Source organism: Macaca thibetana, chromosome 2 (genome assembly GCF_024542745.1).
Source record: "Macaca thibetana thibetana isolate TM-01 chromosome 2, ASM2454274v1, whole genome shotgun sequence".
Lineage (NCBI taxonomy): Eukaryota > Metazoa > Chordata > Mammalia > Primates > Cercopithecidae > Macaca > Macaca thibetana.
Genome location: NC_065579.1, coordinates 189916892 through 189941736, shown reverse-complemented (window position 1 = coordinate 189941736; position 24845 = coordinate 189916892). Strand labels below are relative to the sequence as shown.

Here is a 24845-nt window from a genome sequence, read left to right as displayed (position 1 = left end):
AAGCCTACCTTTTTTTTACAAAAAAACTTTTTTTACTTCTAATTGGAAGCAGTACTTCTGTCTCCTAACTTTCTTATTGGAGAGTGGGATGGATAGGACAATTAGGAAGAGGACTGAGATTTATTTAGCGTCTATGCTATGCCAGGTGCTTTAAACGCATTTGGTGTACACATCTATCCAATGAAGTTAGCCTTATTAATCTTATTTAATGGGTGAGAAGCATGTCCCAGAGAGGGTCATTCACTTCCCCAATACCAAATGGCTTATAAAGGAAAGTAGGATATAACTGCTGATCTAGCTGCTTCTAAAACATCTGTGTTCTTCCTGCTGCCTTAGTGCACTTTGTACTTTTATTACATACCTTATCAGGGAACATATATTTTAATATCCCACATGTCAACAACCCCTCCCGTTAAAAAAAATTTAAGCCTTCATTCCGCATATTTTAAGAAGCACGGTGCCTTCTCTGGAATTTTGGAATGTGGTTCTGCTACCTCCCCTCCATGTGTTAGCTGACATGCAGCTCATTTCATGTGTTGCCAGCCCTCAGCAGCCCCAATTCGAGTGTAAATTCATCTTGGCATTTTAGGAAATAGCTCATATCTGCTGCTGTTCTGGATGTACCACAACTTTCTTCTCCACTGTCACCTAGGCCTTATCCATCCTTCTGAGATCCTGCAGCTGCTGTTTGCTCTCTTCACTACTTCAGCACACGCCAGGTGCTACTTCTACAATTTTGCAAAACACGAGAGAGGCATGATTACTGTATTTAGCATGCGTCCCTTAAAGTTTAACATAGAGAAATATCTCAGAAAAGCACAGCCAATGACTCAAAAGTAAATAGGAGACATGGCCATTCTTAAGAGTTCCTTAGTCATCTCTGTCATCATACATTTCACACTTGCTCTGTACCTCCTTGAGCCCAATATACTGTCAAGTAGTGGAGAGTCTGATTCACTCTCCACAGATCCTCCCTCCAGACACAATTCTCTCTCTCATTCACCCTTAAAGCCTTGTGTTTTATACCAGTCACGGAAAAAAATGAAACATCAAGTTCATTCATTATTTAAGCATTGCATTGTGGGGGTATGTGAAAAACATTCCCATCCTATTCCCAGTAGGGAGATGGGCAAAAGAGAGCACACTTTACTAAAGTAAAAAGACCCACTAAGGTGTTTTCCAAAATAAAAGAGCCAGTTACCTTTAATGCAAGTTGTATATCGACCTGCTCAGAGTTGAGTGCCTTGTGGTTTTACCAAATGATTTTAGGATTCATGACTTATTGAACTGCGTCTCTTTCATCAAACTACTTACTTTAACTGCAATCCCTTGTTTTATTTCTAACATTTTGTTAATACTTGCAATGAGGAGAATCGGTTTTTGAAAATATACTTGCTTTCATGTTGTCATCATGAAAGTAAAATGTGTGTGTGTGCGTGTGTGCATGTGCATGAGAACACATGAGTACACACGTATTTCCACAATAGAATGGGAGCACTTAACTTTTGGGACGGTATCTTACTCTTGTTGGTCTTTGTATATGCTATTTATTTGGCCAGTGCTTTGCATGCTGTAATTTTAGAATGATCGGCGTGTAAAACATTCTCTTGATAGTTTGCTCCCTAAACCACCTGGGGAAAGACAGAGTTGAGTGCCTTGTGATTTTACTAAATGATTTTAGGATTCATGACTTATTGAACTGTGTCTCTTTCACCAAACTACTTACTTTAACTGCAATGCCTTGTTTTATTTCTAACATTTTGTTAATACTTAAGATGCCATTATATTACAAAATAAAAGATTTTTGGCAAAAATAAATTAGTCCCAATAGGTATTCTATTTGAAATGGACTTTACATATTACATATGGATGTGATTTTTTCACATAAAAGTAGCATATACTCTAAGATATATATTCTTGAAATAAAAAGACTTCATCAAGAATATCTGGACATATTTAGTCACAGCTCTAATAATGAAAAAACAGGTTAATTAATTAAAAGTTGCTATGGTCCACTTTTTTTTTAGTGTGTTCCTAATGGTACCTGAGGAAGTAAAGAATCTAACCAGTAATTAAAACCTACACAAAATTAATTCTCTCCAAGTTCTCCATACTTCATGATTCTAAGAATTAAGGAAAACATGAACATTATATCAAGTCATTTAATTTCTTTTGGTCTTGTAGATAAGAAGTTGACATAAGGGATTTATAAAAAATTATATGTGAATCCATTTAATATCCTCGGATTTACAAATTTTTGCTAGAATTATTTTGACGTAGGCAATTTGCCATGATTACATTGCCCCTATAATGTCTAAAAAGACAGTGAATACCTCAAATGAATTTGGAAACCATTGCACATAGAAATTGCAAAGCTCATGTACTCACATGTCTTTGGAAAACTGCCAAAGCATTGGGCAAGCAAACTGCCAAATATGTGCACAGGGCATTCGTGAATGACAAACTAAAGTGCGTGTGAATATGTGAAAACAGGTGGTCTGGGATGCCTGGATCTGCAAAGCATCTGGGCCCTGAAGTGTGACTGCATTATATTTTCTACTCCCAGTAGAGAACAATTCTAATCCTAAACATAAAGGCTGGCATTGTTTAGAGTCCTTTTGTTTGGCAACGTTTGCAAGGTGATAGAATAGAAGTGGAACCAAGCTATTAATATTTGAAAATTCTAAATCTCATCCAGAACTGCTTTGGATCATATCTATTCTTCTGCTGTTAGCAACACTAGATGCATACGTGTTAATACAGCTGCCCAATTCAGCTGTTTTTCACTTTTGAAGATGCACATATACTAAATAGATGGGATGATTTTCTGTCTTTATTGTCTTCTTTGGCCCTTAATCAATGTTACTAAACAAATGGTAATTATAAAATAATACTTTTGTCTTGATTTCTCCATTTTTACCTCTTCAGTTTAAAGAGGTAGGGCTCCAAAACATCTTCCTAAACTATACTTTCTAGATTAACTGCTATGCATCCTCTACACCCAGCAAGACACTCTTTCAACATAAGTTGGGAGACTATTAAAAATCAGTTTGGGCTGAACTAGAACAAATATTAAAAGTAAGTTTGGGCTGAATTAGAACAAATCTGAATTATAGTTAATTAAATTATATATTTATATTCAATTAAAATAAAAATGAATAAGGCTAAAAGCAACTGGAATGGGCATTTTTATTTGCCTAATGTGTAGTACAAACCACTTTTTAACTATATATTTCGGTGATTCTCAGCACTGAGCAAATTTTATCACCGTGGCAGGAGAGAATGGGTCTTAAAAATATTGAAGCTTACTATCCACATGTCCGTGATTAAATTGATCTCATTGATCTGAGACAGGGTCCACATTTTGGTATTTTTTAAAGCTTCCCTAGTGATTACAATGTGCATCTAGGATTAAAAATCATTGCTACATCGGAAGTTCTAATTCAAACTACTTTAATATCCAATACTTCTACCCCATATAATATTTGTAACATCCTTCTCTTGTTATTTCTCTGGACTCGGTCAAAGTGTCTTTTGTTTACCTTTTTTCTTATTCTATGTCCTACTGAATCGAAGGGAAATTTATTTTTTTTAAGGTACTGACTTTGAAACACCATGATCATTAATTGGTTTGTGCCTTAAATGGTGAGAAGTGGATGGAAAATCTCCTATCCTACCTCTCGCACCCGTTACTTTGTTATTTGATGAACTAAATTGAAATGCAAAACCATTTTTCCTTGTAACTCTAATTTTAAGTTGATTAAAAATGTTTCACTTTTTAGCCTAGCGTTTCACAATCAGAAAATTGAATAGAAATTCTGAAAGGGCTTTTAGTGTAAGAAACCTCTAAACCTCATTTGTAAACAAACAACTTGAGTGCCAACATTGCTTCCTGGTTGGTGTTACTGCTAAATATTTACCTTACATTATTGTAATTTATCGTGTGTAATATATTAATAAGTGCCCTTATGGAGTAGAGTCTAGGGAACATGAAGTGAAAAACATTAGAAAAGTTATATAGCAATTTTACCCATGTGTTCTACGAACTACCTACAATGGCCTGTAGTTTTTTTTTTTAATTATCTCAATGTGAATGCATACTCTGATACATCATAGATAGATATTCTTAACAAAATTACCTACAACAATAAAATTGCCACTTAAAATTATAATTATCTATGTCTATTGTCTCTAGATAATACTACAAAATAACAACCCCCCAAAAAACTGTATCAGTATTACAACTCAGCATTATGATTTTCCTAAAGATTTTAGTCACCTCTCACTTTACTTATCCATTTGCCCTTCTCTTTCCTCCCTTCCTTTCTTTCTTCCTTCTTTCCCTCCTTCCTTTATTGAATGTATACTCCTTTCTTTAAAAATATGAGACAAGGGATGCAGTAAAGAAAAAGTGAAAAAGGACATTTTTACCTTCTAGAATTACTTTTTTGTCTTCTCTAGTTCTCATGCAATCTTCTCCCCACTTTTCCCATTTCACACACATTACATTGGGTCCTGACTGGGTAAGTCCCACTAGCATCATATTGTGCAGACCTACTTAGGCTATTCATCATTATACACTGTGCCCTAAGAAAACAGCTAATATGCTCATACTGTCCATCTCAAAACATTCTTGTGCCACTATATATTTCCTTGGTGGTCTGCTAGATGTCTAGTGAGTCCAAATAATTCACAAAGTGTTCATAGTAAAAAATGACTTATGATAAAAAATGTTTTTCTTGGTCATAAAATTGTATGACTTCAGAAAAACGTCTGCAGCAGTTAGAAGATGAAAGGAACTAGCTAGAAGCCAGTCTGGTGCTGGCAGCTTTATGTGCTATCACATAGCAGGACATTATTCTCAGTTTTGTAGGGCCAAAATTGAGATTACTAGTTCATCCAGAGATGGATAAGTTAACTAACCTGTAGTATCAAAATTTATGAGAGATTGATAAATGAATGAATATATAAACTTTTCAAGTTTATATTATGTTATTATTACTATTATTATATATCACATATTACCACCATAAGATTTGAGTTACACACAAGAACTATTTTATTGACCACTGTATTCTTAGTGCCTAGACTAATGCCTGGCACATATATTAGGCCTCTAATGAATATCTGGTATATTTATTCATAAAATAAAAAGATTATCCTATAATTTTCTCCTTAATTCCTATGTTGTCCTCTAGGCTATAAATTCTATGAGGACAGAAACCATATTATTTACCTATGTTGTGTTGAGTTCTAACACAATGGCTTGGCTAATCAATACCTGAATGCACATTTTTTTCCTACAGAAAATTAGAGTTTATATAATAGTAATGCTGCCCGTGGATGCTGCCAAGGAAGCATCGTAAAAGTCTCTCTTCCCTGAAATCATGGCTAAGTCAGTCAGAGTCAAAACAGCTGCAGAAGCTCTTCACTAGAAGGTTTAGCTTTAAAACAACCGATTGGAGTGGGAGGAGCCATTTTGAGCAATGGGGAAGGCTCAGGGACTGTGTGGTAATGAGAACTGCAAACACCAAGTGCTCCAGGGACTGTGGGTTTGTCACATATGCCACTGTGGAGGAGGTGGACGCACCATGAATGCAAAGCCACACAAGGTGGATGGAAGAGTTGTGGAACCAAAGAGAGCTGTCTCAAGAGAAGATTCTCAAAAACCAGGTGGCCACCTACCTGCGAAAAAGATATTTGCTGGTGGCATTAAAGAAGACACTGAAGGACATTACCTAAGAGATTATTTTGAACAGTATGGAAGAATTGAAGTGACTGAAATCATGATGGACAGAGGCAGTGGCAAGAAAAGGAGCTTTGACTTTGTAACCGTTGGTGACCGTGATTCAGTGGATAAGACTGTCATCCAGAAATACCATACTGTGACTGGCCACAACTGTGAAGTTAGGAAAGCCCTGTCAAAGAAAGAGATGGGTAGTGCTTCATCTAGCCAAAGAGGTCGAGTGGTTCTGGAAACTTTGGTGGTGGTCATGGAGGTGGTTTTGGTGGGAATGACAACTTTGGTCATGGAGGAAACTTTAGTGGTCATAGTGGCTTTGGTGGCAGACGTGGTGGCAGTGAATATGGTGGCAGTGGGGATGGCTATAATGGATTTGGTAATGATTGTGGTTATGGAGGAGGCAGCCCTGGTGAGTCTGGAGGAAGCAGAGGCTTTGGAAGTGGTGGACAGGGTTATGGAAACCAGGGCAGTGGTTATGGCAGGAGCGTCAGCTGTGACAGCTATAACAATGGAGGCAGAGGAAGCTTTGGTGGTGTTAGTGGAAGCAATTTCAGAGGTGGTGGAAGCTACAATGAATTTGGCAATTACAACAATCAGTCTTCAAATTTTGGACTTATGAAAGAAGGAAATTTTGGAGACAGAATCTCTGACCCCTATGTTGGTGAAGGCCAATACTTTGCCAAATCATGAAACCAAGGTGGCTATGATGGTTCCAGTAGCAGCAGTAGCTATGGAAGTAGCAGAAAATTTTAATTACTGCCAGGAAACAAAGATGAAACAAAGCTTAGCAGGAGAGGAGAACCAGAGAAGTGATAGGGAAGCTACAGGTTACAACAGGTTCATGAACTCAGCCAAGCATAGTGGAGGCAGGGCCTGGCTGCTACAAAGAAGACATGTTTTAGACAAATACTCATGTTTATGGGGGAAAAATACTCGAGGATTACATTTGTGACTAATTATATAAAAGATTATTTGAGTTCTCATTCTGTGGAAAGTCTAAAGTATTCCAACAAAGGGTTTTAATGTTTTGTTTGTTTGTTTGTTTGTTTTTTGTTTTTGCATCTATGCTGCTGATTGCCAAATGTGGTAGTCTGATCATGATGCCGAATAAATGTGTCTTTTTTAAAATAAAAAAATAGTAACGAGAGTAATGATGGTGATGATGATGATGACACAATCAGGAAAAACAGATTATATGTGGTCACGTTAAAAGAGTCAGTTAACCATTACACAAACATTCACTGTCTACCATATGACAGGCACTGATCTGGGCACACTGGGAAAAATGCAGTAACTGTGAAAAGTCCGTGTCCAACATAAATTATGTTCTGTAAGGAGAAGACAGTCAATAAATACCAAGTCAATGCATAATTAAGACAATTGAATACTGAAATTTGTCCTGAAGATTTCATGGCAGTGAGTGAGTGTGAAGGTGGTTTTGATGAAGTGAATGACTGGACAGGCAGGGGAACATGGGAGGCAGCATCTTAGTTAACTCAGTAGGGATGGCCTCTGTGAAGATGGTACAGTTGAGTTGTGAGGAGAACAGCCAGGAGAACATCTGAGAGAAGGGCATTCCAAGTAGAAGCAGCAACAAACATGAATGCCCTGAGATGAAATAAAGACAAGTGTGACTAGAACACAGTTACTGAGGAGGAGAGCAGAAGTACAGGCAGATCAAGTAAGGCCATGTGGAAGGCTATGATAAAGCTTGTTGATTTTATGAAGCACAATGGAAAGTGGTTGGAAAGACTTTAATCAAGAGAGTTAGAATATTCTACTTGATCTTTTGAAAGCATACGCTGGGTGCTTTGGGGAGAACAGACTGATGGGGGAAGGATTAGAAGCAAAATGATCAATTTCAAGCTTGCTGCAGGTTTTTGAGTGAAAAATAAGGTGGCTTAGACCAAAAACAGACATGGTAAGAAGTGGGTGGATTTGTGATAGAAATTTATATGTTGAGAAAACAGGAATGGCTGATGGGGTTAATGTTGGGTGTGGAGAAAAGTTGTCAGGAAATGTATGCCATTGCTATGTAACGGTTAAGGAGGGATTGAGATGGTTGGAAAACCATCTTAACTATTCAGTTTTGGCCGTGTTGAGTTGAAAGTATCGTTACAAATCAAAGAAGATTTATCAAGAAGGCAGCTTTGGTGTTCAGAGAAAAGTGCCTTGTTGAAAAATACAAATTTAAGATTTACTCATATATAAATGTTATCAAAATCATGTGATTGACTAGTAGCGCCTAGTGAAGGGAAATGATTCAGAACATTGTCACATTTAAAAGTCTGATACAGAAAGCGAATCCAAGAAAGGAGATTGAGAAGCAGCAGTGGTGATGTAGAAGAAAAACTATGATGCCATAGAAATCTAAAGTAGAAAGTGTTTCAAGTAGGAAAGAGGGCTAAATGCTGTTGAGAATTTGGTAAGATGAAGACAAAATAGATGTCGATGCAAACTATTTTACTGCAGTAGAAGCATAAATGTCTTGAAGTCTTTAGAGGTGATAATGGCAGACATGGATGTATAAACCATATTTGAAGTAGTATTCCTGGGTAGTAATTAATGTAGGAGAATGATGCAGTAGCTGGTAAAACAAGGCGATGGGAGATTTTTAAAAAAAAATGATTTGATACATTAAACCTGGTTTTATTCTGATGGAATGACTCAGTAAATGGCAGGAAGTGAAGAAGCAGGAGAGACAAACAAAAGTGTAACAGCTACATCTTTGAGAAGGCAAAACTTTTTGGCACCAGAGCTTCAGTGGCAGAGTGGCCAATTAAAATTCCTTTATTATTTCAATGGGAAGTACAGGGTATTTAAGTACACATGTACGTGAGATGGTAAAATTGATAAAGGACAGATTTTTTTCTTTAGTAGCGGTTATTTTTATACATGAAATATTTAGTAAAGTCATCATCAAAGAATGAAGAGTCTTTAGGAAATGTTGGAGAAAGAAGAGGAGATTTGAAATTGTATTAGAAAAAAACTGATATTATTACAGGAATATAAAGAGATTGCTTAGAAGTTTTGAGTATTTTTTGAAGTTTGTCTTAATATTTAAGAAAATCCATTCAGTATATTTATATCACTGTTTTTTTTTTTTTTTTTTTTTTTTTTTTTTTTTTTTTTTTTTAGCAATATTCAGCTTTTCAGTTGCAGCCAAGAAGTCCATAAACATTTAGTTATAGTAAGGGCTGAGATTTGCTAGGAAAGTCAAAGAGTGAGAGAGAGAGAGAGAGAAAGAGAGAGCTAAATGCTGAGTCATTAATGGAAAAGATAGGCAAGATTTATATCAAAGGGTATGGATTTGAATTTTTGAGAGTACAAGTGAAAAATTCAGCACTGAAGTAATAATAAGTAGTAAGTGCTATTCTGTCCCCTTGAGTGTCTGAGCTGTGTGAGGGGTGTGTGTGTGTGTGTGTGTGTGTGCATTTCTGTTAATGGCCATTACCTGAAAGGGCTGTAGAAGAAAGTGTTCACAATAGATGGCAAGAGATGGCAAGTGTCAGTTGGAAGCACAAAGGTAAAAATAAGTTTTTTAAATATTTAAATATATAGAGTGGCTATTGATGATTGGGTGTAAGTTTTTAGTGGCATAGAAAAATATTTAAAAATGTAGAAGGGGAATGGAAAATGAGGTCAGAATAATAAATATGAGCAAAGCACAGATACAATCATCTTTTGATGATGGGCAATCTGATGGTGACTAAAATGGACTAGGCTGTGAGAGAGCAGGACTTCTGAAGTCTTGCTTGTACAAATAGGGTTCAGATAGTCTTAATATCTTCAGCTGAGCAAAAGGGGCTGGTGGTGTACCTTGAGCCTGGCATGATATAATTTGTTTTTGTTTAATATCAATGCTTATTTTAACTCCTCTTATTATTATCTATTTATAATAAACATACACCTACAGCCCTACCTCTGAGCTTCATATGTAAAGAAGACCACCGAGATGAATGTAGTGTTTAGTTTAGTTAAAACAGATATTAAAGGCCACAGAATAAACAGCTGAATTAGTCAAGGGTGCCTTTAACTGAGTAATAACAATAAAATTGTGTGCAACACAAAACGTAACATATTTTAAAACATATAGGCAACTTTTTGCCTATTTTACATTTTATGCAAAAATTACTTTCACATATTTTTTATGAGAAACTATTTTTAAAAACTTATGCTGAGACTTCCATCATCATATTTTCATAAATATTATTATTTTGCAGTAGAACTATAGCTAAAATTTAATCATTATTATAGCATTAAAAAAAGAGCATAACTGAAATCTATTTTAACTATAAATGATAATTCTCTAATAAATGTTAAATTTCAATGTCATGGAAGAAAAGTTATCATTGTTTATTACATGAAGAATTTAAATTTTACTGATGCCACAATTTCCCTGCTAATTCATTGTTTTCTTAATAGCACATAATTGTTTGAATAAAATTTGATGTCTCCTCATAAAAGAAAAGGCATTGTGAAGGAGCACATTCAATTACAACTAAAAAGTGTAGTTAAATTATAAAGAAATTTGAAAATAACATTAATGTACATTGATGTACTCCATTAATCACTCCATTATGGAGCGATTAATTTGTCAAATACATTCCAATGTAAAGAAACATATATGGAGAAAGTATACATCAAAATGATCATCAATTATGATAATGTAAAAGTATTCATTGTCCTGTGATTTAATAATTTTTTAAATACCAATTAGAATACATATGAAAATAGTGAAGTCTTAAAATCTACATAATGCTACTGTCTTGCTTTCAAGAGAGCATTGCTGAATAGTTACGTATAAATTCTGACAAGGGAATGTCCATTTCAAATGCACCACTTTCAGTCAGCTATTGAATACTATTTCAACCTTTCCATTCTTTGTGGTCTTTCACTCATTTAGGTAATTATTGACCATATACCATGTATGTATGATTATAAATTACAATAAGCTCAAAAGACAAAGTGAGGATTGAAATTAGAGACTATCATAGAAATACCTAATTCACTTTTGGAACTCGGAATCCATGTCTCTGAATAAGTGACATTATGCAAAATCTACAGAATGTAGAACAATTGTGCAGAAAAATATGAGAAAATAGCATTTTGTTATAGAGATAATGTGCCAACAATGATAATCAGTTAATTTATCGACCTGAATTCTGAAGACAGTCTGATTTTTATAAAATTAAATATATGTGTGTGTGTATATATATATGTAATATATATACACTAGATTTTTCCAGTATGTTGAAAAAAATGCTTATCTATAGCTGGGTGATTCTGAAAAACTCTAATCTGATGATTGACAAATAATTCAAAACTACGTTTGACTACTTTCAAATATTTTAAGGCTTTGATATCTTTCTAAATAGACATAAACCCAATCTTGTGTATTCTGATGATGTAAAATTTTAATTATTCCTACAGAAAAGTATTCAAAGCTGAACGTTCAAAGTGCTTTTTCTTTCACTTCTGTGGCCTATTATCTTTTACTGTGTATGCAAACATTAAAGCATAGGCACTTTTATGTACTAATAGTTCTACAGCTTGTTAAGAACAAATATATGCTTTGACTTAGTGCTTTTTCTGTTTCTCTTTCTTCTACAATTAGGGATTATTTTTTGTTTGCTTGCTTAAATGGGTGCTAGCTGAGCATAGTGACTTGTTTTTTGATTTAAAGAAAATCTTTAATCCAACCAATACCGACGATCCACAATCTAATCTGATTCATTAGTGTTTCTAGCTCTTGATTTCTCAGGGGAACCAATATTCCTTTTAGCAGGCTTCTGCCACACTTTCCAGTTACATCAGGTGCTACCTGAATATAATGGACTTATTTCATTTACACTTTTCCATTATTGCAAAAAAGAAGTGATTTTCTAAATGGTCTCTAATGACCTGAATGAGCTAATTCAGCTTCCCAAAACGCCTAACTTTAACTGAGGAACAATCTATGTAAGGTTGAATTGCCATTATGTCTAGCTGTCATTATTACACTGAGAAATCTTTGATCCTTAAAGTGTGGAGCCCAGAAGTATCTGTCTTAGTTGAAAGTTAGTTCATAATACAAACACCAGTCAGACCCACTATATTTTTTAGCTATACTCTTAAACATTTATGATCTTCTTCATACATGAAATTGCATAAACACAAAAATAACCAATTATTTTAATTCTCCACCAAATTAATATTGTCACAATTGTTTTGTTCATGTAAGTTAGAAAGAATGAATCATACCTACTATTTGATAGCATAATAAAGTGACCAAAGTCAATAATTGTACGTTTCAAAATAACTTAGAGTGTAACTGGGTTGTTTGTGACTCAAAGAATAAATACTTGAGGGGATGCATACCCCATTTTCCACGAGGCACTTATTTCATATTTCATATCTGTGTCAAAATATCTCAAGTACCCTGTAAATATATACACTTACTATGTAACCACAACAATTAAAAAATAAAAGAAATATAAAAAGTTTAATGTAATGAACATACACAAAATGCTTAGTGCAAAGAATAACACCTTGCATTTAGGTAAAATGGAGCAATACAAATAGTAAATTAGGAAGTTTACAATTTAGAAGCCAACTTCTATTTTTGCCTATAAAATTATATTTCCTAATACAAAATATTTAGGTAATACTTCACTTTTTTTGTTTTTTGTTTTCCTACATAAATTATATTAGAGTGTTTTATCCTGAAACATAAGTTCTGAAGCTTCTGAGATGATTTGGCAAGTCATTTTAACACTCTTGGATGCTAAGGATGTATTCTCATTTTGCTTGACATAAGGAGGTAAGGACAGCTCTGACAGCATTATGTAGTGGAAACAAATGTGAACGAGTTTGATCCTCTTATTTTAGCACAAACAACCTCTTTAATTCCTCAATTTTGACCTTAGAAATACTCATATTAGCAAGTTGAACATCATGAAACACATCTTTCTATGAGTTAATAAAATGAATGTGGTGGTTAAACTTATATGTTAACTTGAATGGGTTCAGGGGTACCCAGAAAACTGATGAGACCTTATTACTGTGATAAATATATGAGCGCAGATATCTATTCACGATAGCAAATATATGGAATCAAACTATATGATTTGATATATATCATATTTTACATATATAGTTATATATAAATTTGTTATACATGTAATATAGATGCATGTAACATATGTACATATACAATTGAATACTATACAGTTATTTTTAAGAAATTAAATCATGTCTTTTATAGCAACGTGGATAGAACTGGAGGCCATTATCTTAAATGGAACAGCTCAGAAACAGCAAGTCAAATACCACATATAAGTTGGGGCTAAATAATGTGTAAACATGAACGTAGTGTAGAATAATAGTCTTGATGACTTGAAAGGGTGGGAGCAATGAGAAATGACTTAATGGGTACAATGTACATTATTCAGGTGATGGTTACACTAAAAGCCCAGACTTATGACTATCCAATATATTCATGTAACAAAACCACATTTGCACCCCTTCAATTTATACATCAACAATAAAACATTATTTCTGTTATGTCTGTGAGGATATTTCCAAAAGGGATTAGTATTTTAATCAGCAGACTGAGTAAAAATGTTTTTTCTTCCACCACCACTACCAATGTGGGCAGACATTATTCAAAATGTGTGGAAAACTGAATAGAACAAAAAAGCAGAGGGAAGGGTAGATTTTTTTTCTCTCTTCTTGGCTAGGACACATCCCTTTTCTCCTTTCTTTGGACACGGAAGCTCCTGTTTCTTGGGCCTTTGGATTCAGAACTTATCTCATCACTTCTCCTGGTTCTCAGTCCTTCTGCCTAGGACTGAGTTGCCTACACCATTATTGGGTCCTGTGATTCTTCTGGACTCAGACTCAGTTAAGTAGGACCCAATTTAGGAAATTTTAAACTATGCTAGTCTTTGTCCTACAAGGATCGTGTTTTCGCAGTTAAGTGGTGTCATCTGATTGCATATGTAAGCACCACTTCTGATTGCAGAGAAGATTAGAGATGGTGATGGTTGACCTGGGAATTAGTGAAAAGGAAACAGCATAGTGCATAGGAGAGGTGATCATAGTTTGGACTTGAATGCTATTGGAGAAATGTTGAGGAGGTGATAAACTTGAGACATGTTGCAGGAAATAAAATGAATAAAATTTGGTGCTAGAATTTCTTTGGCAGTTGAAAGAAATGGAATGTTCAAAGATTTGTCTTGTATATTTGATAACTTTTGAGGGGAAAAGGTGTTAGGCAAGCAAAGGACAGTCAGGAAAACACAAATTTTGTTTTATACACATTAAGCCTTAGGCACTTTTAAAATGTTAACATAGATATACACATGGAATTGAAACAAAATGTTTGGCCCGTGTATATAAATAAGTGAGTAATTTGTATGAGATGATACTATACAATATGGATGAGGGTAAGATCTAATCAAAAGGGAAAAGAAAGTAGATGAATGTCTAGTACCTGATCTTGAGAAACTTTACCTTAAAAATAATTGATGGGCCGGGTGGGGTGGCTCACACCTGTAATCCCAGCACTTTGGGAGGCTGAGGTGGGAGGATCACCTGAGGTCAGAAGTTTGAGACCAGCCTGACCAACAAGCTGAAACCCCATCTCTACTAAAAATACAAAATTAGCCGCTGTGGTGGTGCTTGCCTGTAATCCCAGCTACTCCGGAAGCTGAGGCAGGAGAATTGCTTGAACCCGGGAGGCAGAGGTTGCAGTGAGCCGAGATCACGCCATTGCACTCCAGCCTGGGCAACAAGAGCAAAACTGCATCTCCAAAGGAAAAAAAAAATTGGTGGAAAATAATAAATTGAGCAAATACAATAGAGAGATAAGACACTAAAGCAAAATAGCTTCACAAACAACAAACAACCATAGACAAAACCAAAATAACAACAAAGAGGGTACTATAGTTTCATAAAAATAAAATGAAAGAACATTGCTGAAAAGAAAGAGTGATAAACAGAATTGAATAATGCTTTGAGATTATGCAAGAAAAACGTGGAAAAATCCTAACTGAATTAATATAGAGATATTGAGTTATTAACAAAGCAATCTTATATAGTCTTAATCTTTGTGTCTGCCTAAAATTCATAATTTGAAATTCTAAACCCCAATTTGATGGTATTAAGAAGTAGAGCCTATTGAGACGTTATTAGGACATGAGGGTAGAGCCTTCATGAATTGGATTAGTACCTCTATAAAATAGGCCTAAAGTAGCTCACCTATTCCTTCCACCATGGGAGGACACAGTGAGAAAGCATCATTCAGTGAATCAGAATGGGAACCTTTCCCAGACACAAAATCTGTCAGCACTTGATCTGAAGACCGCCCAGCCTTTAGAACTCTGAGAAATAAATGTCTGTAGTTTGTGAGCTCCTCAACTTATGGTATATCATGATAGCAGTCAAAATGGATTAAGATACAATCAAAAGTTCTTTTGGTAGTATGATAGTTTTATGTGCAAATGTGGCCAGACTAGTACCTTCTTATTTAATGAAACGCTTATGTAGTTGTTGCTGTGAAGTATTTGTAGATGTCATTAATACCCCATTAGCTGACTCTTAATAAATGAAATTGCTATCAATCATGTGGATGAACCTCAACAAATCAGTTAAAAGACCCACTTGAAGGCAAACACTGAGGTTTTCCTGAGGAAGAAGAAATTCTGCCTGAATACTGCAGCATTAACCTTTTCTCAAAAGTTCCATGGCTACTGGCCTATCCTCAAAACTTTGGGCTTACTAGCCCTAACTTCTTCTCTCTCGCTTACTCTCTCTCTCTCTCTCTCTGTATATATACATATATATACCCACACAGAGATTGTATATATACAGTCATGTGCTATATAAGGGACATTTCCTTGAGTAATGAATGACATATATGCTAGTGGTATCAAGGGATTTTAATGGAGTGGAGGAGTTCCTGTCACCTTCTGATATCATAGCTGTCATGAATTTGTAGTGCAACACATTACTCATGTTTGTGATGAGGCTGGTGTAAACAACCTAATGTGCTGTCAGTCATTTAAAAGTCTAGCACATATAATTAGGTACAGTACATAATCCTTGATAATTGTCATAAACTATTATCTAACTGGTTTATGTATTTATTATACTATACTTTTTATAGTTAGTTTAGAGTGTACGCCTACGTACAGAAACAAAGTTACCTGTAAATGAGCTTTGGGCAGGTCTTTGGGATGTGTTCCTGAAGAAGGTATTGTTATTACAAGAGGTGACAGCTCCATGGGTCTTACTGCTCCTGAAAACCTTCCCGTGGGACGAGATGTGGAGGTGAAGGACAGTGATACTGACGATCCTGATTTCGTGTAGGCCTAGGCTACTGTGTGGGTTTACGTTTTGGTTTTTAACAACAAAATATCTTTAAAAAACTGTAATGATTTTAAAAGTAGAAAAAAGCTTGTGGAATAAAGATACAGTGAAAGATAATATTTTTGCACAGCTGTACATTGTGTTTGTGTTTGAAATCGTGATATTACATTTCAAAAAGTTAAAAAAATGAACATTTCTAAAATAAAAAAGTGCCCGCTAAGATGAATTTATCATGTAAAAAATAAATTAAAAAAATACATCTAGGGTAGCCTAAGTGTGCAGTGTTTATATGGTCTGCAGTGGTATACGGTAATGACCTAGGCCTTCACATTCACTCACCACTCACTTACTAACTTACCCAGAGCAACTTTCAGTTCTGAAGGCTCCATTCATGGTAAGTGCTGAATATGGGTGTATCATTTTTTTAGTTTATTGCAACTTATTTTCACTGTACCTTTTCTATGCTTAGGTTTAGATACACATGTTTAGATACACAAATCCTTGCCACTGTGTTACAATTGCCTACAGCATTCAGTGCAATTACATGCTGTACAAATTCGTAGGCTATACCATATAACCTAGATGTATAGCATGTTACACTATTTAGAGTTGTGTAAATACACTGTGAATTTTACACAATGACATGACCTGAGGACTCATTGTTCAGAATCTACTTCTGTTAAGTAACACATGACTGTATGTGTATGCACACACACACACACACACACACACACACACACGGAGAAAGAGAGAGAGAGATGGATCAGTGATGAGATCTAGGTACTTTGAGTGGAAGCCAGACTGGAGTGAGAGAAAGCGAGAATATGTAGAATATTCCTTTGGAATTTGGTTCTGAAGGGCAAGAAAAGCTGCATGATAGCTGGATAGAAAACAAAATTAAATGCTAATTGAAAGGCTGCAATAGAAAGGAAAAGGTTGAATACGCACAATACAGAAAAAAATTAATAATATTTTTGATGCAAGAAGGTTGCGTGGATAGCAGTTATTCTTAAATGCTGATTGTGAAAACTTAGATCTAGGAATATTGATGTCTAGTTATAATAACTAGAATCTGTGTGTATCTAGTCTGATGGTGGTTTGAGTTTCTTTTATGAAGTAGCCTGTAAAAATATCCATTTAAAGTGAGGACATGTAATGCTGGAAAGAGGAATTTACAGGTCTGAGAATAAGAGAAAATTTAGAATATAAATTTAGGTTGGATTTCAAGCAAAAACGTGGCTATGTATGTCAGTATTCTCCCTCTTTTTATGAAGTTTCTTTAAAACAAAAACAACAATAATCATAATAAGAGAAAGAACTTACAAAGTCAGTTCCCCTTCATGAAAGAGGAAACAGATTAATCTCGAGATTCCAAGTTATGTGAAAAATCCCACAAAAATATATGTTATTTGGCAAAAGATATATAAAAGAACACAGAGAGGTGTAAATAATAGCCGCAGGGACTGGAGGGGGGGCATTATTACAGAAAATAACAGAAAAAAATATATTTTCTAAATGTACATTTCTTTCTTCAAAAACAAATACGAGAACTAGGGTGAGTGGAAATGACAGAGGAAGCTCTTCTGAGAGTGATTTTGCTCAGAACACGGATCTGTGCAATGAGACACAAAAATCTGTCGGTCTCTATGGCACCACAGGTAGAGTGAGTCTTTGATATAGAAAAGTTTCCCTGCCTAGTAGATTACTAGAACACTTCCTATATAAAGGAAATGAATAAAAATAGCTTGACCAGGGATATTTAACATATATCATGTTAAAATAATATAATAAAGGAAATTAAATAAAATTAAAAGAAACATACGTGAAACTAAAAGAAGATAAAGAACATACAAACAAACCAACAGATAAGGTGTCCAGAAAAAAATACTGCTGGAGATAAAATACAAATTTTGTTCATTATTTTCTCATGAGTTAACACAAATAGTAAACAAACCACTTTGATCAAAAAGGCAACAACACAGACATTTAAAGAATCAGGGACAGGAGGATACGAAAGATGGAGGTGACAAAATGGGAATAGAGAGGGAATTGAGAACAAACAGGAAAAAGTAATCGCAGCATCAAAGCAATGAAGACAAACTTGGAAGGAGCACAAGGATAAAGATTCTGCAGAAAACACAGTAGTACACACAGTGAGTAGAAAACTGAAAAAGAAGCTCAAGGAAATGGAACTTTTAAAAAGCATGAATTAAAAAAGAGAATAAACGATAGATTCAGAAGGTAGAAAACATATATCGCATAGGTATAATTGGAGACTATGAAGACCTGAGCCAAAACAGTGGAGGAGAACAGAATTTACAAATGTTCGATAGTAATAAATAAGTACAATTAGAAATAAATCTACATACTAAACGGGAAGACCATATGGCTAAAAAAAGATATCACGTTTCTTTGAGGGACGTAAATTAATTCAATTGGGGCTTATATATTTTTTTACACAACATTTAGGGTTAGAAGAAGGTGAAACAATATGGAAGAGATATTCTCAGTGAAATAAAATAATATCATCATGAACTTTATATTTATCCAAACCTTCATCTAATATTTTCAAAGAAAAAATTTTAAAAAGCATATAGGAATTTATCCCTATGGCATTCATATACCAAATGAGATATTGTCAAGTTTATTTAGTTCATTGTTTGTAATATACTAAGATTGGAAACAACCTAAATATATAAATTCTGTATATCCAAATAATGATAAAATCATAGGAGGAATTTTTTATGTGCTGTTAAAGATCTCCAAAATGCATTATTAAATTATAAAGGACAAAAGGTATAGATAATGTTATATAGTTGTTCCTTGATATTTTTGAGAGTTTGGTTCCAGGATCCTCATGACACCAAAATTCCCAGAGGCTCAAGTCCCTTATAAAAAATGACTTGATATTTGCATATAACTAGGCAAATCCTCCTATATGTTTTACATTATCTCTAGAATACTTGTAACACCTAATAAAATGCAAATGATATATAAATTGTTGTTATACTGTAATGTTTAGGGGATAATGACAAGGTTAAAAAAAAGTGTGCCTATGTCCAGTAGAGATGTAATTATCCAGTTTTATTTTCCAAATATTTTTAATCCACAGTTGTTTGAATCCATGAATGCAGAGTCCAAGGATACAGTGGTAGAAGTAAAAATAAAATACTAGAAAAGTAAGGAATTAGTTCTTGCATTTACATATATTAAAATGTTACAGAAAGCACATAAACACCACTAACAGTAATTATGTTGAGGGCAAGGTATGGCAAATGGAAGATGGACAAGACACTAGGAGAAAGATTTTTACATTGTCCCTTGTTTGGTATTTTTTGGCTTCTGAATCACTGGAAAGAAATATATTCAAAAAGGAAATGAAAAAAATGTAATTTTAAAAAGAAAGCATTGATATAGTAGGTGAACTAACTGAACAAATACTCCTAAACTCAAACTAGTTTTTTTCTAAGAAGATTTTGAGAAGTCAGCCTAGAAAAATGTCATATTTGCAACATGATTTTCCCTAACATTGGTTATATCACAAGAAATAAAGAATCCAAATCAATCTGTGATCCTGCCCAGCTATGTGGCTGTCACATATGGCAAAGTAATGTCACTAGCTCTGTTTCGACTAAAATCAAAACATGTGACAATCCTAGTGAATTATTTAAAAAACAATAACAAAATATACACGACCATTAGTTAAAGTCATTGTTGTGTATGTGTCTGAGTTGTTACCTCTTTGTCATCTTTGGAATATTGGGGTTTCCTAGATGATCTATGTCATTTAAAAACTACTGAACATATTTTAGGACAGGGTAATTGGAGATATATACAAATTGCACAAAGCTCCTTATTGAGAGAAGGAGTGCCGTAAGTTAGCCACACATAAACATGATTTTAGAATACATTCATGAGAACGTAAAAGAAAAAAATCAGTATTGAACTGTGATTCTCCATTGCGTATGCAGTGGCTCTCCCTCTCAAAATAACACATATTTTAATGAGCAACCTGGTAACATTGTGCTACCTGTATGTACTCCTGTAGTACTAGATGGGAGGACAGAAATACCAAATTGCCACTTCAAATTTTATAAGCAGATACAATTATGTCTTATTTCATATTATTGCCCAGGATATATAAATAAATTATTACCCCTGGGCAGCTTTAAAAGTGAAATTTCTAGTGATTCTGTTACCATCCAGCCATTGTAGGTGGAAGTACATTGTTTAACTCTTGAGTAATATAATGCCACCCTCATTCTGGACTTTTATTATTACTTCCAAATAGGAAATTAAAGTGTAGGAAAAATCTAATGGAAAATCAAATTAACCTTACTAAAATGCAAACATGATGACTAGATACCTTAAAATGAGAACAATCTTGCCTGTGTAATACAATTTTAATTCATTTTAATCAGTTACAGCATTTGCTCATAAATAGGCTATTTCAAAATCCATTTTGCATTTTATTTTAAAAATAGTTTTTTTGAGTCACTTTTGCCATCCGTCTGCAGTGCAATTAATTACCTAATACTTGAAAATGTTATTTTGAAAGACATTTGTAAAGTCAAATCATGAGTTTTGTTTCTTCTGGTTTTTATCTTAACTCATCTTTTAATTAACATCTATAGTGATTCTGCATTCTCCATCCAAATATATGATAATTAACTGGAATAAGATTATGTGCAGTGCAAGTTACTGTCAGATAAAACTCCAAATTGCAATACATATTATAAACCAAGGTAAATCATGCTTTCCAAATTAATGTATCTTAAGTTTACCCTGGTGAAAACATAAAACCAAAGCAGCCATTTAGGCCAAAGAAAACTACAGAGCATTTTATTGAATATGAGATATTAAATGAAGACTGAAAGAATAGATCAATACATTTGTAGTTTGTTATAACTTCTCAATGCTTCTGCTTTTAAATTATTTCTCTAATTATCCTGTTTATAAATCTGTTTATATGATATATGTTTTCTAGTATAGTCAATATCTAATTACAATGTTAATCAAAGTATATTTTATAAGATATGTTTCTTTTCTGGAAATAGTAATTGTAGAAGTTATAGCAAGTGGGGCCTATCCTATTAGAATTGATAAGTCTTAATATTCTCTGAACAAAGGAAAAATATATACAGAAAACAGTTGTTTTCAATGGCATGTAATTGAACATATGTAGTAGACCACAGCCACATGTATATCAATCATTAAAATAAATAACACACATAAGCAATTAAAATGTGAAAATTTCAACAGTCACATCAGATGTTTTCCTCTTATTGTACTTTCTGAGAATTTATTCAACAGGTCCACCAGAGAGATATCAAGCGCTTAAGTATAATGTCTCCTTGGAAAGAAAGTAGTTTTTAACCACATAATTTATAAATTAAATTATCATTTTCTTTTCTCCTTTAAAATTCCCTTAAGTTTTGGCCACTATTGGAAGAGCAAGCAAGTAAAACTCACCAAAATAATCAATGACAAATATCCAGTCATATTGCTTTTTAATGTAAAATTACCAAAAACAACAACAACAAAAGGTTATGACTCCAAAACCTCTCCCATAAAATGAGAGTGGGGCATGTCGGACAGCTGGCATCTGCTGCCTTTATTTTTTCTGTATAATTTTGAAAGTCTATGTTCATGTTTAGCCTAAAGAAAGAAAGAAAGAACAGTTGCTTTCAATGACATGTAACTTTGTCCCCCACAAGACACACTTGGCAATGTCTGGAAATTTTGTTATTGTCACCGCTTCCAGTTGGGTGGACTGACAAAGACTCCCTTCTTGAGCCAACAGTCAGGCTCCCCCAAGCTTTCTTTTCAACTAGAACTTGACCTTGGTGTTCTATATGCTTGGCCTGTTAACTCGGTGTTGTTAAAGGATCCTACTGAGTCAGCTTAGTGAATCACCTCCCTGCCCCCACCTTGATGTCTGATCAAATGCCTCATCCCCTACCATTCATATCCAAGTCTTGGCCTGCCCTTCATGAGACTCCTGTTAAGTTTCTTTGACAACAATTCCACTATCTTTGATGTCTAATCAATTGATTGATTATTAGTATGTTTCTACCTACTAATCTCCTCACTCTGGTCCTTAGCTATAAATCTCCAGCTATCTTCAGAGTAATCAAAATTTTCTTCAATCTCTCTTCTATATTGTAACAGTCTTAGCCTCTAATGCAGTATCCTCAAGTCACATCTTTATTGCTGTTTTTAACAAGCACCCAGTGCATTTTTTAAAAAACAGTGTCTAAGAATAATTTCTCTTCAGCATGATATTACCGGCATCTAGTGCATAGAGGCCAGGAAAGATCTACAGTGCACACAACAGCCTCACTGGAAAAAGAATTATCCAGTCCAAAATAGTGACAGTGCTGTGGCTGACAAAGCCTAGCTTAGAGAGTTATCACAGTGGCTAACCTATATAGGGCCCACAGTGGCCATCTACCCCTACCTGCTGTAAAATAATTGGACCAATTTGAATGTAGATTGCACTTTCTTTGTGAAGGCCCTCTGGACCGATAACCCATAAACAGGGCTAGAATTCAGGAAACTTGTGGGGAGGAAAGCTGCTGGACCCACCCACCCTAATATAGTGGTTGTGCTTTGGAAATAGATGAATATACATCTCCACATTAGCCAAGGGATGTTTTAAATCTGACTGGATCATATGCTGCCTGGCATAATGCAAACTAACAAGAATATCCCCGCAGCTCAGGAAAAGTGGCTCTGCATGGTCAGACTTAAAAGTGTGATGCCATTTGGCACCAGAAGCAATAAAAATGGGCTGTTCTTACTGAGTTTCCCCTGAAGCCAACCATGAGCAGAGCCATCTTAGCACTGAAGAAGCCTCCAGGATGTTAAAGTAATTCAAGCAAAAACCAAAAGAGAGAGCAAGCTGCTGACAACCCTGCTCATAAGACAAGTCCAAGTGCAAGTAAATGACTGAAAAAAATCATTGAAAGAACAAAAACGAGCAACTAAATATAATTTTGCATTATATTTCGATTGTTAAATTGCTTGATATTGTCACTTGATATTATTGACATTAATGCTACAACAGCACAGAGAGAAAGGTTAATAGGCACAGAAAGCTCACTAGAAGAGGATGGAATAGAGGGACATGAATGCTTTACGTAAAATCTAATTTAGCTCAATAAAAAAAGTTCTTAAAAATAAAGGGCAGCTATCACTGCTGTCTGTTACCTGTTTCTCTTTGATAGATGGTCAAATGCTAGTTAGTGAGAAGAGAGGAAATACCGAGTTACAAAGACTGAATAGGGCACATGAAATAGAGGTAGAGACAGAATATACATCTTGCTCAACATAACGCTTATCTAGATTTGGTCTGACTTTCTATTGGTTATTATTGGAAATATCAGGCTCCTTGTTCAGACTTTGAGAGGTTACAGAAATCACTGAATGCCATTTCAATGTCTCCATGCTGTAATCAAATGGAACTATTATTAGTCTCTAGGTACATAGTGGTGTCCTTGATCCCCTTCTCTTTTAACATAGTGTTTTCCCTTCCAGAAAAAACCTTTCGCTAACCCTTTGCTTTAGCCACTTTCTCGGGGAAAGTCATCAAGCCCCTCACCCCTGTGGTCACCATCTCCTGCAAGTCTACCTTGACTATTCCAGGCTTCCAAATGAGTCAAGTGTCCTTTTTCTAACTCTCTGTACTCATTATACTTATCACTTTGCTTTGTAATTGTTTGTTTACTTATCTGTGAGGACTTTTCTCTTTCACTAATCTCATAGTTTCTGGTACAGTGCTTTATACCCAGGGGAAGTCAATAAACATTCCTGGCTGACTCTCTGCTTAAGAGCTTTAGGTAAAATAATTACCTCTTGGTAATTAGAAATACACCCACACAAAGCAAATGCTAAAAGACGGGGGAAAATGATAGTCAAGGCAAAGAAGGCTAAGAGAAACTTTTCTCTAACATTTATTGTCTTTAGAAAAGGCCTTTAATTTCCTTTTTCTTTCCTATTATGAAACATGGAATACTTTCTGTGAATCATCACATAAAATTTATTTAATATAGAATATTGATGTAGCATTTCAGCATAAAACAGTGCAACATGCGAGAACTCTGGAACCAGATTACCTGGGTTTAAATCCTGACTCTGCCACTTACTCACAAGTTATTTTACTTTCTTTGTCTGAATTTCTTCTTCTAAAAAAGAAACAAAGCAACAAAAGAGGAATAATAAGTCTATGTTGAACATTGAATAGATAGATAGAAAGCACTTGCAAGAATATCTGGCAAGCAAAAGTGTTCAGTAGATATTATATTATTAGATATTATTAATCTAACAATTATTAATTAGATTAATATTATATCTACATTGATTATTATTACATCTAATTATTATCAATTTGATATAATAATACCTAATAATTATTAGGCATTATATCTATAATTATTAGATATTGTATTATAACAACATATTATAGATTAATACATTTCTTTATGTTTCAAGATACAAGTACTGTTTGTAATACTGAATGTAATACAGCACCTTCATCTTTTCTGCTTTGTGAGAGTGCATTAAAAATAAGAGTAAAGAAACAAAGCACAAAAAGTGTGCCAGATATTTTCCATTTATGTTTCCATATCTACACTCCACTTTTCTTTATGATTTGTGAATTATCTCTTTTGCCTTTTGATTCTCTCTTTTTTTTTTCTAGCAATTGGAGGGACTTAAATAAATTGAACTGGGGACAACTGAAGCTGGG

At 34.6% G+C, this 24845-nt stretch overlaps 1 pseudogene; it reads left to right on the top strand.

The window, feature by feature from the left end:
• Nucleotides 1–5343: 5343 nt before the first annotated feature.
• On the top strand, nucleotides 5344–6496 carry LOC126949043 (heterogeneous nuclear ribonucleoprotein A1-like; annotated as a pseudogene).
• Nucleotides 6497–24845: the final 18349 nt, after the last annotated feature.